The 11,546-nt window shown below is 29.3% G+C and overlaps 1 long non-coding RNA gene across 1 annotated transcript in view; it reads left to right on the top strand.

Annotated features, from left to right (window-relative positions):
* Positions 1 to 272: 272 nt before the first annotated feature.
* The window catches only part of LOC133667338 (uncharacterized), a 47,377-nt gene continuing 36,103 nt past the window's right edge, over positions 273 to 11,546 (top strand). Inside the window, exon 1 of the long non-coding RNA XR_009832735.1 lies at positions 273 to 11,245. This is a non-coding gene — a long non-coding RNA (uncharacterized LOC133667338). The remainder of the gene's footprint in view (positions 11,246 to 11,546) is intronic.

Raw genomic sequence — 11,546 nt, 5'->3', positions numbered from 1 at the left:
ATACTCATAATAATATAAAATATTGATGTATGTACGAATGTATTTGTGTATTTGTGTTTCATGTACATTTGTATTAGCGATTAAGATTTAATTCAGGTTTTGTTTTCAGGTTTAGCTTTTCGGTTTTCCTTGATTTTCCTTTTGCTGTTTGTTTTGTATTACGGTCAGAGATTGAACGTTTTGCAAATTTACATCAAAAGGAATATTTATTATTGATTTTGAATAAATTTTTGCTTAATGGAGGGTGGATGGGACCGTGGATAGGGTGGGTCTCCAATCGCAGCAACCTCCAAGTTGGTGAGACCTGGAAATCATTATTATTTACTACATAATTTATTTTTATGTCGTCGATATAATTATAAATTTTATGGTAAATAATATGAGCTAATTGGCTGCGTTCTCTTTTTTATTTTTTTATTTTTTTTTACTTGTTATGCGTGTTATAAAGTATAATTTTTAGTTTGATTTTTAATTTATTATGATGTTTCATGTAATAGTTATCTTTTTTTTTAGGCGTCAAAAGAAGTTCAACATTTTTGAGAAATTATTTTTCAATTATAACTTGAGAAATATACACTCTTATTTCTCACTTCTAAAATGAAAACTATATTTCGATACTGACTTGTAAACAATTTTTATTTTTTTATGTGTTATAATATTGAAAAATATTGGGAAAATCATTGAAGAAACATCTATTTAATTACAATCGTGACAAGGTTTCACCTCCTTCTCTTACATAAATTATCCATCTCAATAATCTGTACAGGAATTACAAATATCAACTATCCTTTCCTTCTTTCGAAATCCATGACTGCATTAGCCCCGTCAATCCTTGCTGATTCACATTCCGCATCTAGCCACATTTGACTCGATCTCGAATACGTCCATCTGAGGCTGCATTAAACGTGGTAGGAAGTTGGCTCGCGGACGTTATCCGGTCCGCGATCAGATTTATTCGACGTGGGCAACGTCGTGGTATGGCACGATTTGCGGTGCGGGTTGAGGGGGGAGGTGAGTTGGGATTTATATTCAACGCACGGTCAGAAGCCGTGCATCATCGGCTTAAGTCAACGAGCCAATCGCAAACAAGGCGGCCGCGCCCGATAGCGCGCCTATGCAGATCGCCTCGATTCACCTGCCACCTACGCGTATACTATTCTAATCTAGAAACCTTTATGCGCTTTTACGTTTACGTGACATACGCGTCGTTTTGTAAGTTTGCAAGTTTTTTCTCTTGCGATAGAATTCTGTTTATACATAAAATTAGAGAAATGAGTTGTTCCTTCGTTTGATTCTTCTAACTTCATTTTTTTCTTTTTTTTTTTTTTTTGTAAAATGTATAAACGATAACATGTATTGTGAATATTTGATAATAATAATAAGTTAACTGATTATTTTTAATTGTGTTATATTTTGGATGATTATAGGTTTAATCGAATTAAAAGTTTTATTCGTATTATACGAAATGGAATTTGTGTAAATCAAGTTCTGTATCCAATTTCGTAGCATTGTTCTTGTTCAATTTACGAACGATACGAACGAACAATTCGTGTACCTGTGAATGTTATAATTGGTTTCTATGTTTCGTCAGACGCATCAATAATGAAGTTATCAATAACAGACCAATTGAGGATATAGGCAAAATTTGAATCGTGATTTTGAATTGTTATTTGAATATTTAAAAAAAAAATTTTTTGATAATACTTATGATGCGTGTGTAATAATTGCACTCAATTTAAAATAAAATGGACGTTTAAATAATCTGTAACATAGATTTGGAAATTTCACGTTTTGGAAATAATAAATATTAATAAGCAAATGTTTTTCTGGTTATGAATGCCTATTGAAAAATCTTCATTGTAGTAAAGTTTCGGTACATTTAACATGAATGGTGGTTAAACGGCCGACAACTTTTATTCTTGAATTTCGTTCTTGTTCGTCTCGAGAGAGGGAAGTTGCGATTGGAGCAGATGGTTTTTGAGTTGGACTGAATTCAAATTATGTAAGTAATGTTTATGAGTGCGAATAAATTCGAGGATAAAGTATTCCAGTGAATTGTTTTTTGTAAATAGTAATTAATTTCTAAAGTATTGTATTCATAATAGCACGAAATATTAAGAGAACTTATGTATTAGTTCTTTGAAAATAATTGTCCAATTTATATTTCTTAATGTAATTCACGATTATTATCTACCTTTAAATTTGTCAATTCTTATTTTTTACATCTTACTTTATATACAGAATTCAATTCACAAGAGTTTTAATAATGTTTCATAAAATATTAAAAGATATTTTAAAACATCAGTTTCAAGATTATACGCGCATAATTTTTAAAAATAATAGAATTAAATTATTTTGAATATAAAAAAAAAAGACATCAATCTAAATTCTGTGCAACAAGATTATGCATTAAAGCTAGATAATCTACGTAAAAGCTCTATTAAAATTAGAAATCTCATACTATCCCATGTTATCTTAATTATTTCATATATACGTATAAAACATGCATACTCTATTATAATTCTCCGTGGCAACTTTTTTCTTTTTTTTTTTCTTTTATAGATATCTAGTACGTGCCTCAAGTGCAATATCCTATACGCACACGTGCATCCGTATAAGTATACATATATGAATTTATATATGTGCATGCATATGCATGCGTATGCATGGATATTTACGCGGTGGCCGGATATATGTGTATGAATTTATGTGGTGATTCGTATGTACGCGCGAAATAGGTACATATGCTCCACTATGCGAATGTATATGGATTCGTCGTAAAGGGATTACGTGTTACACGGTTATGTACGCATATGTAACGTTTTACACGTTTGTATACGCGCACCATACACATATCTCGAAATCTTTCTAGTTTGTATCTAGCTTTGCGTTATAGATTAATACAAATAATCTGTTAAACTCGATGTTTGATCCTATAATGATTTGATTTTCAAGATTTATTGAATTAAATTTAATAAATTTAATAGAATTTATTAAACTAAAAAATAACAGCGATATATTCCTTGTGATTAATAAGTATACAATTAATTTGACAAATATTATATAATATATTCATTAAGTAAAATCTTACAATTGATAAAAATTTCCAATATTGTAGTCGTACGATTGCCCTTCCCCCCTCCTCCAATATCATATCTATTCCTCGCCACCAGTCTGATAACAGATAAGTAGCTGTCAAACCATCCACCACGTCATCGATATCCTCTCATCGTCGAAAGGTTAGAATCTTTCGACGCTTCATCTTACTTTCTCCACCTTTTTCTTCCTCATCCTTTCTCAGTCAGAAGAGTAGGAGGAGGAGGACACGACGAACGCGCCAACCCATTTTCCAACGCGGCTATTGTTCAGCGACTTTATACACGCTCACGAGCGTGCAAAGCTTCATTTTTTCCCCTCCCCTCCGCTTGTCTAGTCCACCACCCCTCCTTTTTGTCCACGTCTCTATATATCCCATTTTCGTTATTTGTCCACCCTTTTCCCTCCTTCCTCTATTCTTCGCCACTCTTAGCTCCTCTCCCCCTTTCTTTTCAACCTGTGTTCCCAACATTGTTTCCACCGACCATGCCCCTCTATCCCTCCTTCGACTCGCGCCGGAAAAGGTGCCGTAACATTTGTCGCGTGCCGTTTTATTGGCGCCTCTTCCACAAAGCGCAACGATTCCCCCCTCCCCCCCATTTTTCTCTGTACTTGGCCTGCGATTCAACTCGTGCAATTTTTTTCTTCTTATTCTCCCCTCTCTCTCTCTCTCTACCCATTTTTCTTCTATGAACGGTAAAGTGCTTCTTTTCTTTTATTGGTTCATTATCCGGTGCGGTTTGTAATTATGCGCGCTGTGCTTAATTAAGTATACGTGGGGGTAAGATAGTATTGTTTACTAGGTATGGACAGGAAAGTGTTGATAAGAATCGTGGATATTCGTATTTTATTAGTTTTTCCGAGAATGGATCTTTTTTTCCTTAAGGATTACTTTTAGAATTTTGATTTAATCGCGAAATGTTTAACAAACTGTTAATATCTGTTAATAATTTAAAAATCAATTTTTTATGGAGAATTTTCCGATATAACTATTAAATTTATCAAAAATTAAATATTCCATGTACAATGTAGAAAATTTTATCATAAGTTGGTTAAATTTTCGTGGAAAGAAACTCGAAAGATAAACTTAAATTTCAAAGAGAGGGTTAGAAGAAAGAAACGCGGCAAATTGAATGGCATATCAATATCAGGATCTTTTAGTTAGCAATTTAAAAACGTTCTTAAATAAAAAATTAAATTTGCAAATTAAATGCATATGCATTTTAAATACGCATACATTCGAAAAATATTTAAATTTAGAAATATATTGTTTTATTTCTTCGAGAAAGATATTACGTGAACGAAAATTCAAGGATTTTTAACATTATTGCCAAGAAACAGTTGGAATTCCTTCTCGCGTCTCTGCATTCCTTTTTATCTTTCTTTTTGTTTCATCCTCCTAAGCTAGTTTAACCCTTCCAGTCCCAATGGATCCATTTGTCGCTGCAAAATTTATACGTCTTCGCCAAAGAATACTTGCACGCCAAAATTCAATTTCAGTAAACATGAAGTATAGCGAAGGATCAACTTGCTGTCTTTCACCATGAATCTAATATATCGCCAGAACTACGTGATACGATACGAAATAAATTATTAAAAATCTGGAAAAATCGATACGAGTCGTATGTTCAATTCTCTGAAAATATGAAATATTACTTTTACCGTAGTTAGAAAATAATTATAATTATTTATCGTCCTTGATTTTCATTAAAAATAATTAATTCCGATTCGAAACTTGAAAATATTCTATTCAATTGTAAGTTCAATAATTAAAAAATATTAATTACGAAGAAAAAAATAGTTTTTCTAAATGATTTAATATTTTTAATAATTAATTAATAAAAATATACATATATAATATATAATCTTTATTTTTAGTGAAATATTTTAAAAAATAAGATAGGTACATCGTAGTACAAATTCACAATTTTTAAGTTTTTAACTATTATCTGTTTTTGTTTATTCGTAAATTGGAACAAAAGATGACAAGACAATTTTTATACCGATATTACTTAGCGAGTGTTTCCCTTTGTGAAACGCGACGTACTTCCGGCTCGTTGGTCTTTTATACAAGTTTCTCTGTTTGCAGGAAGGCTGCGTGAATTATCTGGATCTTCCGATATTCTTTCTGAGATTTGAACCCTTTGTAGCAAAAATCGGACAAGGAAATTTTTGTTTCCATTGATATAATGAGCGTGAGACGTGATTGATATCTATTAAAAAGATACGGAAAAAATTCTTTCAAAATTATTTTATCGTGTAATTTGATTAGTTTGTTACTTTCGTTCCATGAATATCGTGCAACATCCCTGTAACTTCAACAATGAAAATAAATACAAAAAAAAATACAAAAAATAGAACGGTAGATTTACACATTATTCTGAAAATGCGTACGTAATATGGTAATAGCGAAAAAAAATAACGCTGACGCGTCGTCTATCGTGTCTGACCACTACACATGTTCCAAGCTTGGGGTAGGTCGATGAAGCCGTGCGAGAGGATAGAGACGGGGAAACGTTAAAAATTTCGCCTCTATTTAGAACGACGATATCTCATCAACGATAAATGATATCGAGATGAAATAAAAAAGGTTTTAAAGAGAAAGATTTCTTGCTTCTTGTGGCATCAAATTTGAGGAGAAAGGATGAACAGGTTCGGAATAATAATCGTTTAAAGTTTTAATAATTTCAATACATGTTGTTAGCAATGGAAGGGATGATTAATTAATTTTTAATTAATCGTTTATTTAAAAGTACAAAGAATTTTTCAGAGAGATGAAAAAGATGGTGATATTACATTTTATATTTAAGAAAAAATTCATTTATTGGACGCGTTTAAAAATATTAATTTTATTACGATTATTTGGAAATTTATTTTATTGACATGAATATACTAATAATTTTTGCAACAAAGAATCTTTATAGAAATTAAAAAGGAATAATAATGTTTGCTCCTCACGATTGAGCGACCACTTTAATACAGCAAATGTCCACGTAAATATCCAACAGTTCAGAAATAAAAAAAAAAAAAAGAAAAAGCAGGCAGGATATCAATTGCCGTTCGCCTCTTTTTACACGTGTTCCCTATCGAAATTCGATAGTTTCATAATTCACGAGATCGTGCAGCACACGGGCAAAACGGGAGAGGGGGGAAACAATTAGAAATTAAAAACGGATTTGCCACGGTATCATTCGGTATTCAGTTCGTTTGATGCATCACGAGTGCTCCGTGATGGCCGTGCCGCTTTGTGATTCAGCCAAATTAATCCGATTGTTCGTAATTGTCGGTAAAATAAATTAATCGATCCAACGACGATAAACTCTGTACGAGTCCTAAAACACTTCCGATTCCTCGTATTATATTTCCTATATTTTGCTTGCCATACCAAATTTCAGTAATGAAAATCTCTTAAAAATCTATTTAACTATCATATAAAGCATCATATCGGATAAAGCTAATGGATTGTTTTTGATTTTTTAAATGTTTCTGGAATGAATGAAGGCAATTCAAAAATTAATTCAAAAAGTAATTTAAAAAATTATTTAAAAAGATTTGTTTATATTACATGAAATTACTTTGGAACAGAGTTGAATAATTCTTTCGAAATCCGGTTCACTATAACTTAGGAAGGTTAGCAAGATGGCGATGCAGGTCAATCTAAGTTGGATCCAATTGAAGCGAACCGTGTGTTCACGAATTGCCTGTGCCAACGTGTCATGGATTTACGACACGTCTATGAAGTGTACAGACACCAGATCCTAATAATTCATGTGGCTCCAGAAACGTAGACCATCTGTTGCCCATAAAGTGATTACCTTGTTGCAATTTTAATTAATGTGTCTTTATGTGAGGAATATGATTTCTCTGTAATAAATTATTACAATTAACTTAACGTACAGTTTCTATTTGTGTTTTGTGTAAAATTAAAGATTAAGAGATTAAAAAGTTTTATTTTTAAAGACGAAGGAGTCTTAGAAAGATATTTATTTTTCTTTTTTAATCATATAAATTGTATACAAAATTTTCTTGAAATTTAATTTTCAAATAATCATCAGAGGAAAGATTAACTAACAAAATAAAATTGATATTCAAAAATATATTATTATTCATATAGATAAGAGATAAAGTAAAAGAATACAATTTGAATAATTTCTATGTGTTATTTTCTGACTAATATCGTGCATTCATAAATCTATATTTCATATTCTGAATTCTTATTCAAACCACTGATATGTAAATTCTTCCTATTGTACCGATTTCCCATTTTCTTAGAACGAAAATGACAAGTATAAAATAAAAACAAAATGCGTTTCAAACGAAAATTGTTAAAAACCTAAATATTAAAGAAAAATAGATACATCTTCAAATTCCAATTACGATTATTTCGCGCGAGATTGCTTAAAATTAGAATTCGGGATAACACTTAATTCGTTTTGGTAATTTCAAGGAATTGTCTCGTCCAATAATCTCTTAACCTCGTATTATACTCGATAGGGAAACGGAAAGAAGCAATATAAAGTCCTAGATAAACCTAAGCTCATTCGAGAGGGTCATTAAATGGGCACGATAAAGGCTTTAAAACCTTCTCTATCTTCTTTCACCCTTTTTCCACTTTAAATCAAAAGCTCCGCTTAAAAGCAATCTTTTAAGTGTTTAATCCACGGTACACACAATTATTGAATGTCTTGCAGAAAGTATAATTTAATTTGTTGCTTAAGAAGAAAAAAAGGAGAGGGGGAAAAAGGATAGTAATTGTATTATTTAATTTAATATTCTTGAAATTGAAGTTGGTATTTCTAATAATAATAAATGTAATTTTATGAAAGGATAAATGTTTTTAAAATCTAGAAAATTTCTTTGCCAATGTATTTATATTTCATATTTATTTGTTACATTTTTTTTTCGTATTTGAAATTAATTCTTTTAATATTATTTTATTCAAGTTGATCAACTTAATAATTATTTGCAATAATTTTTAATAGAAATGAAAATTTACTGTATCTCAAAAGTTTCTTTTTCTCTTTTTTTTTTACAATATATCATAATTTTTTTTTTTTTTTCCCCCTTCTTCTATCTATTTTACAGTCAAAGTATTTCATTTCATATTTTTTGCAATTATCTAAAAATGCGTAGATTCTTTTCATCCATTATCATTGATATATTTTATAAAACATATATAATAAATAATTCCAGTTTTAAAGTGATTTAATTAGTGTGATCAATTTCACGTTTTATACTTCTTATACAGATTCTCTCTTATAAAATAAATCTTAAAACTATTTAATCAAAACTACTTCTCAACAATTCTACTTCCAACACTTTTTACTTGAAATCCATCCAACCTCGATCGAGCCTCCCAATTGCATTATTAACAGCAAGTTCGTCCAAGTTTCAACCGTAATTCCAACCGCAAAATGATTTAACTTCGGTTCAAGGTTAAATTAATTTCAAGAAAAACACGGGAAAACGGATGATATCCTCGGTAATATTAATTTAAACTTTAGCACACTGCGGCCAAGGATGAGCACGACTAATAAAAGTGTTCAGGAACCTTTTAATCCCTTAACGTAAACATCTTTCACGAGATACGAAAAGAGTAATTCTCGTTTCGACGTGAAAGATTAAAAAGTGCGTTGTGGGTTAATCGAAGAACGGTTGAACTTTTGTTTTAAATATTTAGAAAGGAAAGGAGGAATAATAAAAGTATATTACGTGTATGCAAATGAGGTTGATGAATTATTAATTAACATGGAGAGAAATAAAAAAGTATACAGTAGTATAAGCTCGGTTAATACGAAAAATATTTAATTTAAATTTTTAGATGTATAGCTTGAGATCCTAATTTTTTTCATTTTTTTTTTTTTTGTAAATATTTGAAATTTGTTTCTTTATTTAAAATTAGTTTTGAAGCTTTTAATCTGCGATTTATGGATCCTTGAGAAAATTTAAGACTATAATTTTAGAGTTTTTAACATTTGATCTACTAAATTTTCGAAGGAAATCCTCAAACTAAATTTAAAATTTGAGGATTGTTAATGAACAATGTATTTTAAATAATATATTATGATATATATTTGATGTACATTTTGCAAATTTAAATTTTCGGATCTTAGAATAAAATAAATAAAATAAATACCACTGTATTAATATTTTTTTTTTTTTTGCAGAAAATAGCTCTTTATATTTTTCTTATTATTTATCTTTATTATAATTACTTAACATTAACTAATTAATGATAAATTATATTATGTTTTTATATTTTAAATAAAAACTTTAGAATTATATTTTAATCGGAAATTATACAAAAGTTCTATTAAAGATTTATAAAGAATATTATTGGAAATATTGAAGTGTATCATAAAAGTATTATATGGCACATACACGGAATGAATTATTAATCGTACAATGGATTAAAATAATATTGAAATGCCTAATAAAATGTGAAATCTTATTTGGATATTTAAAATTGCAAAAGATAAAAATATAATACACACGAATTATTAATTATTGTTTTTTAAAGTTATAAATCGAATCATAAAAGATGTACAAGCTATAAATGAAAATGCAAAATAGTTAAATTAACAATGAAAATATATCTTTGAAAGATTGTATAATGAATTAATTATTGTATTATATATAATTAATATGCTCGACTCGTTGAAAAAAATCTAATAATCTTATACATTGTTTTCTAAAAAATAAATAAATAAAACAAAATCGATCAGTTTAATTAATTGGAATAAATTATTTTATCATTATATTGTATTATTTGTATATGAAACCTTTTGCAGTTATTTGAAATGTCAAATAAAACGAATATAACATGAATTGATATTAAAAAAAAAAAAAATTTTTAAATAATAAGTATGCAAAATGTTTGAAAGAAATAATAATAAATTGTCGGCGAAAAACATTGTAAAATATTCATTGTGTACAAAAATCGGCGTGAATAAAGAGATTTTTCGTGGAAAGATTTAAATTTCAATGAACCAGCCGAATTCCGCACAGTGAATGATAGAGTATCGCGGTCGGTTCGAAAAATTTGCTGGCACACACGTAGCTGTTGAATAAAACAAGCCTTGTTTACCTGGTAAAAGTGCGCATTTATTGTTACCGGATAAACAATTAAAACGTGTTAAGTACATAAACGAGATATAGCTGGATAAACGCGTATAATGCATATTTTTATCGAAATAATGGAAATAATGAAAATCTCTTTCTGTTATAAAGAATGCTTATAAGTAGTACTGCAAATACTAGAAAGCTTTATCAATGCGTAATTATACTATCGATAGAAAATCTGTATTCTGTAAATAAAATTTTGATTTTCCAACAGTTAATATTATTTTTAGAGAAAAGTATTTATGAAAATCAAAATTATTATTTTTAATGCGTATTTATTGATTTTATTATTTCAATGTTCAATTTTTACTTATTATTATAAACGGTTGAAAGAATTATTGATAATTTATATCACTGTAGGAAATATGTTATATTTACCGCTTATCGTACGAAATTTAATTTCTTCGTTTATTCATTAATAATTAGACTGCGAATTTTCGTGCAAATATTTTTCACATAACGTATATTTCATTAATAACATATACATATATATATATCTCCCTTTTTTTTTCTCTTTTTTTTTCCAACAAGAATACAAAAACAACACATCCCATGTGTTATTATTATTTTAAACGGTAAAAGGCTATATGTGGTAATCGTATTGATTGATTCACGGTTGAAAGAAAATTGATTGTTTCTGGATTATAAAATGGCATGGTTAATGAAAGCAGGAACGTCCTGAAACTTGTCTGCTCCAACAGTCTGGAAATGGCAGCGTGGTAACCGTGTTACCGGCCGCAAAGTCATAAGACTCCTCGGGTGCTGTGAACATTGTTTCCTCGCCGACCACGTGGAGGAAATTCCATCCGGTTGAAACGTGTCCGTGATCACCAAGTTGCTATCGTGGGACTGATCACAGAATGTCTTCTACGATGGAGTTCTGTTATAATGAACACACAGAGCTTGGAACAAATGACTTTCATTATGGACCTTTTAATTTGAGCAAATATTGGATATACGTAGACTGTGAATTTTTTATGCAAATATATATCTTTTTGATGAGGATTTATTAGCTGAGTAAGTATAAGTAAGTATAAGTTGCATATGTTTAAAAAACATTTAATAAAGAAGAATATTTTTTTTTTTGCAAAAGAATTGAAATCTCATGTAGATAAATTAAATTGATGCAACTTAGGTTATTCATTGTCAAGAAAGTATGTTTCTTTGTTTATTAATTATTGAAATTTTAAAAAATCTTTAAACTGTTTCTAAAATTTGATAATTTATGATTATAAGATTTCAATTGTTCAAATGCAAGAATCGAAAAAAATTCATTGAAATTCTTCTATTTTTTGAATTGAAATATATTTGAAAATGATTTAACAAGT

This window comes from Apis cerana, linkage group LG14 (assembly GCF_029169275.1).
Source record: "Apis cerana isolate GH-2021 linkage group LG14, AcerK_1.0, whole genome shotgun sequence".
NCBI classification, from domain to species: Eukaryota; Metazoa; Arthropoda; class Insecta; order Hymenoptera; family Apidae; genus Apis; species Apis cerana.
The sequence above is the reverse complement of the archived record's forward strand: the minus strand, read 5'-3'. Positions and strand labels throughout refer to the sequence as shown.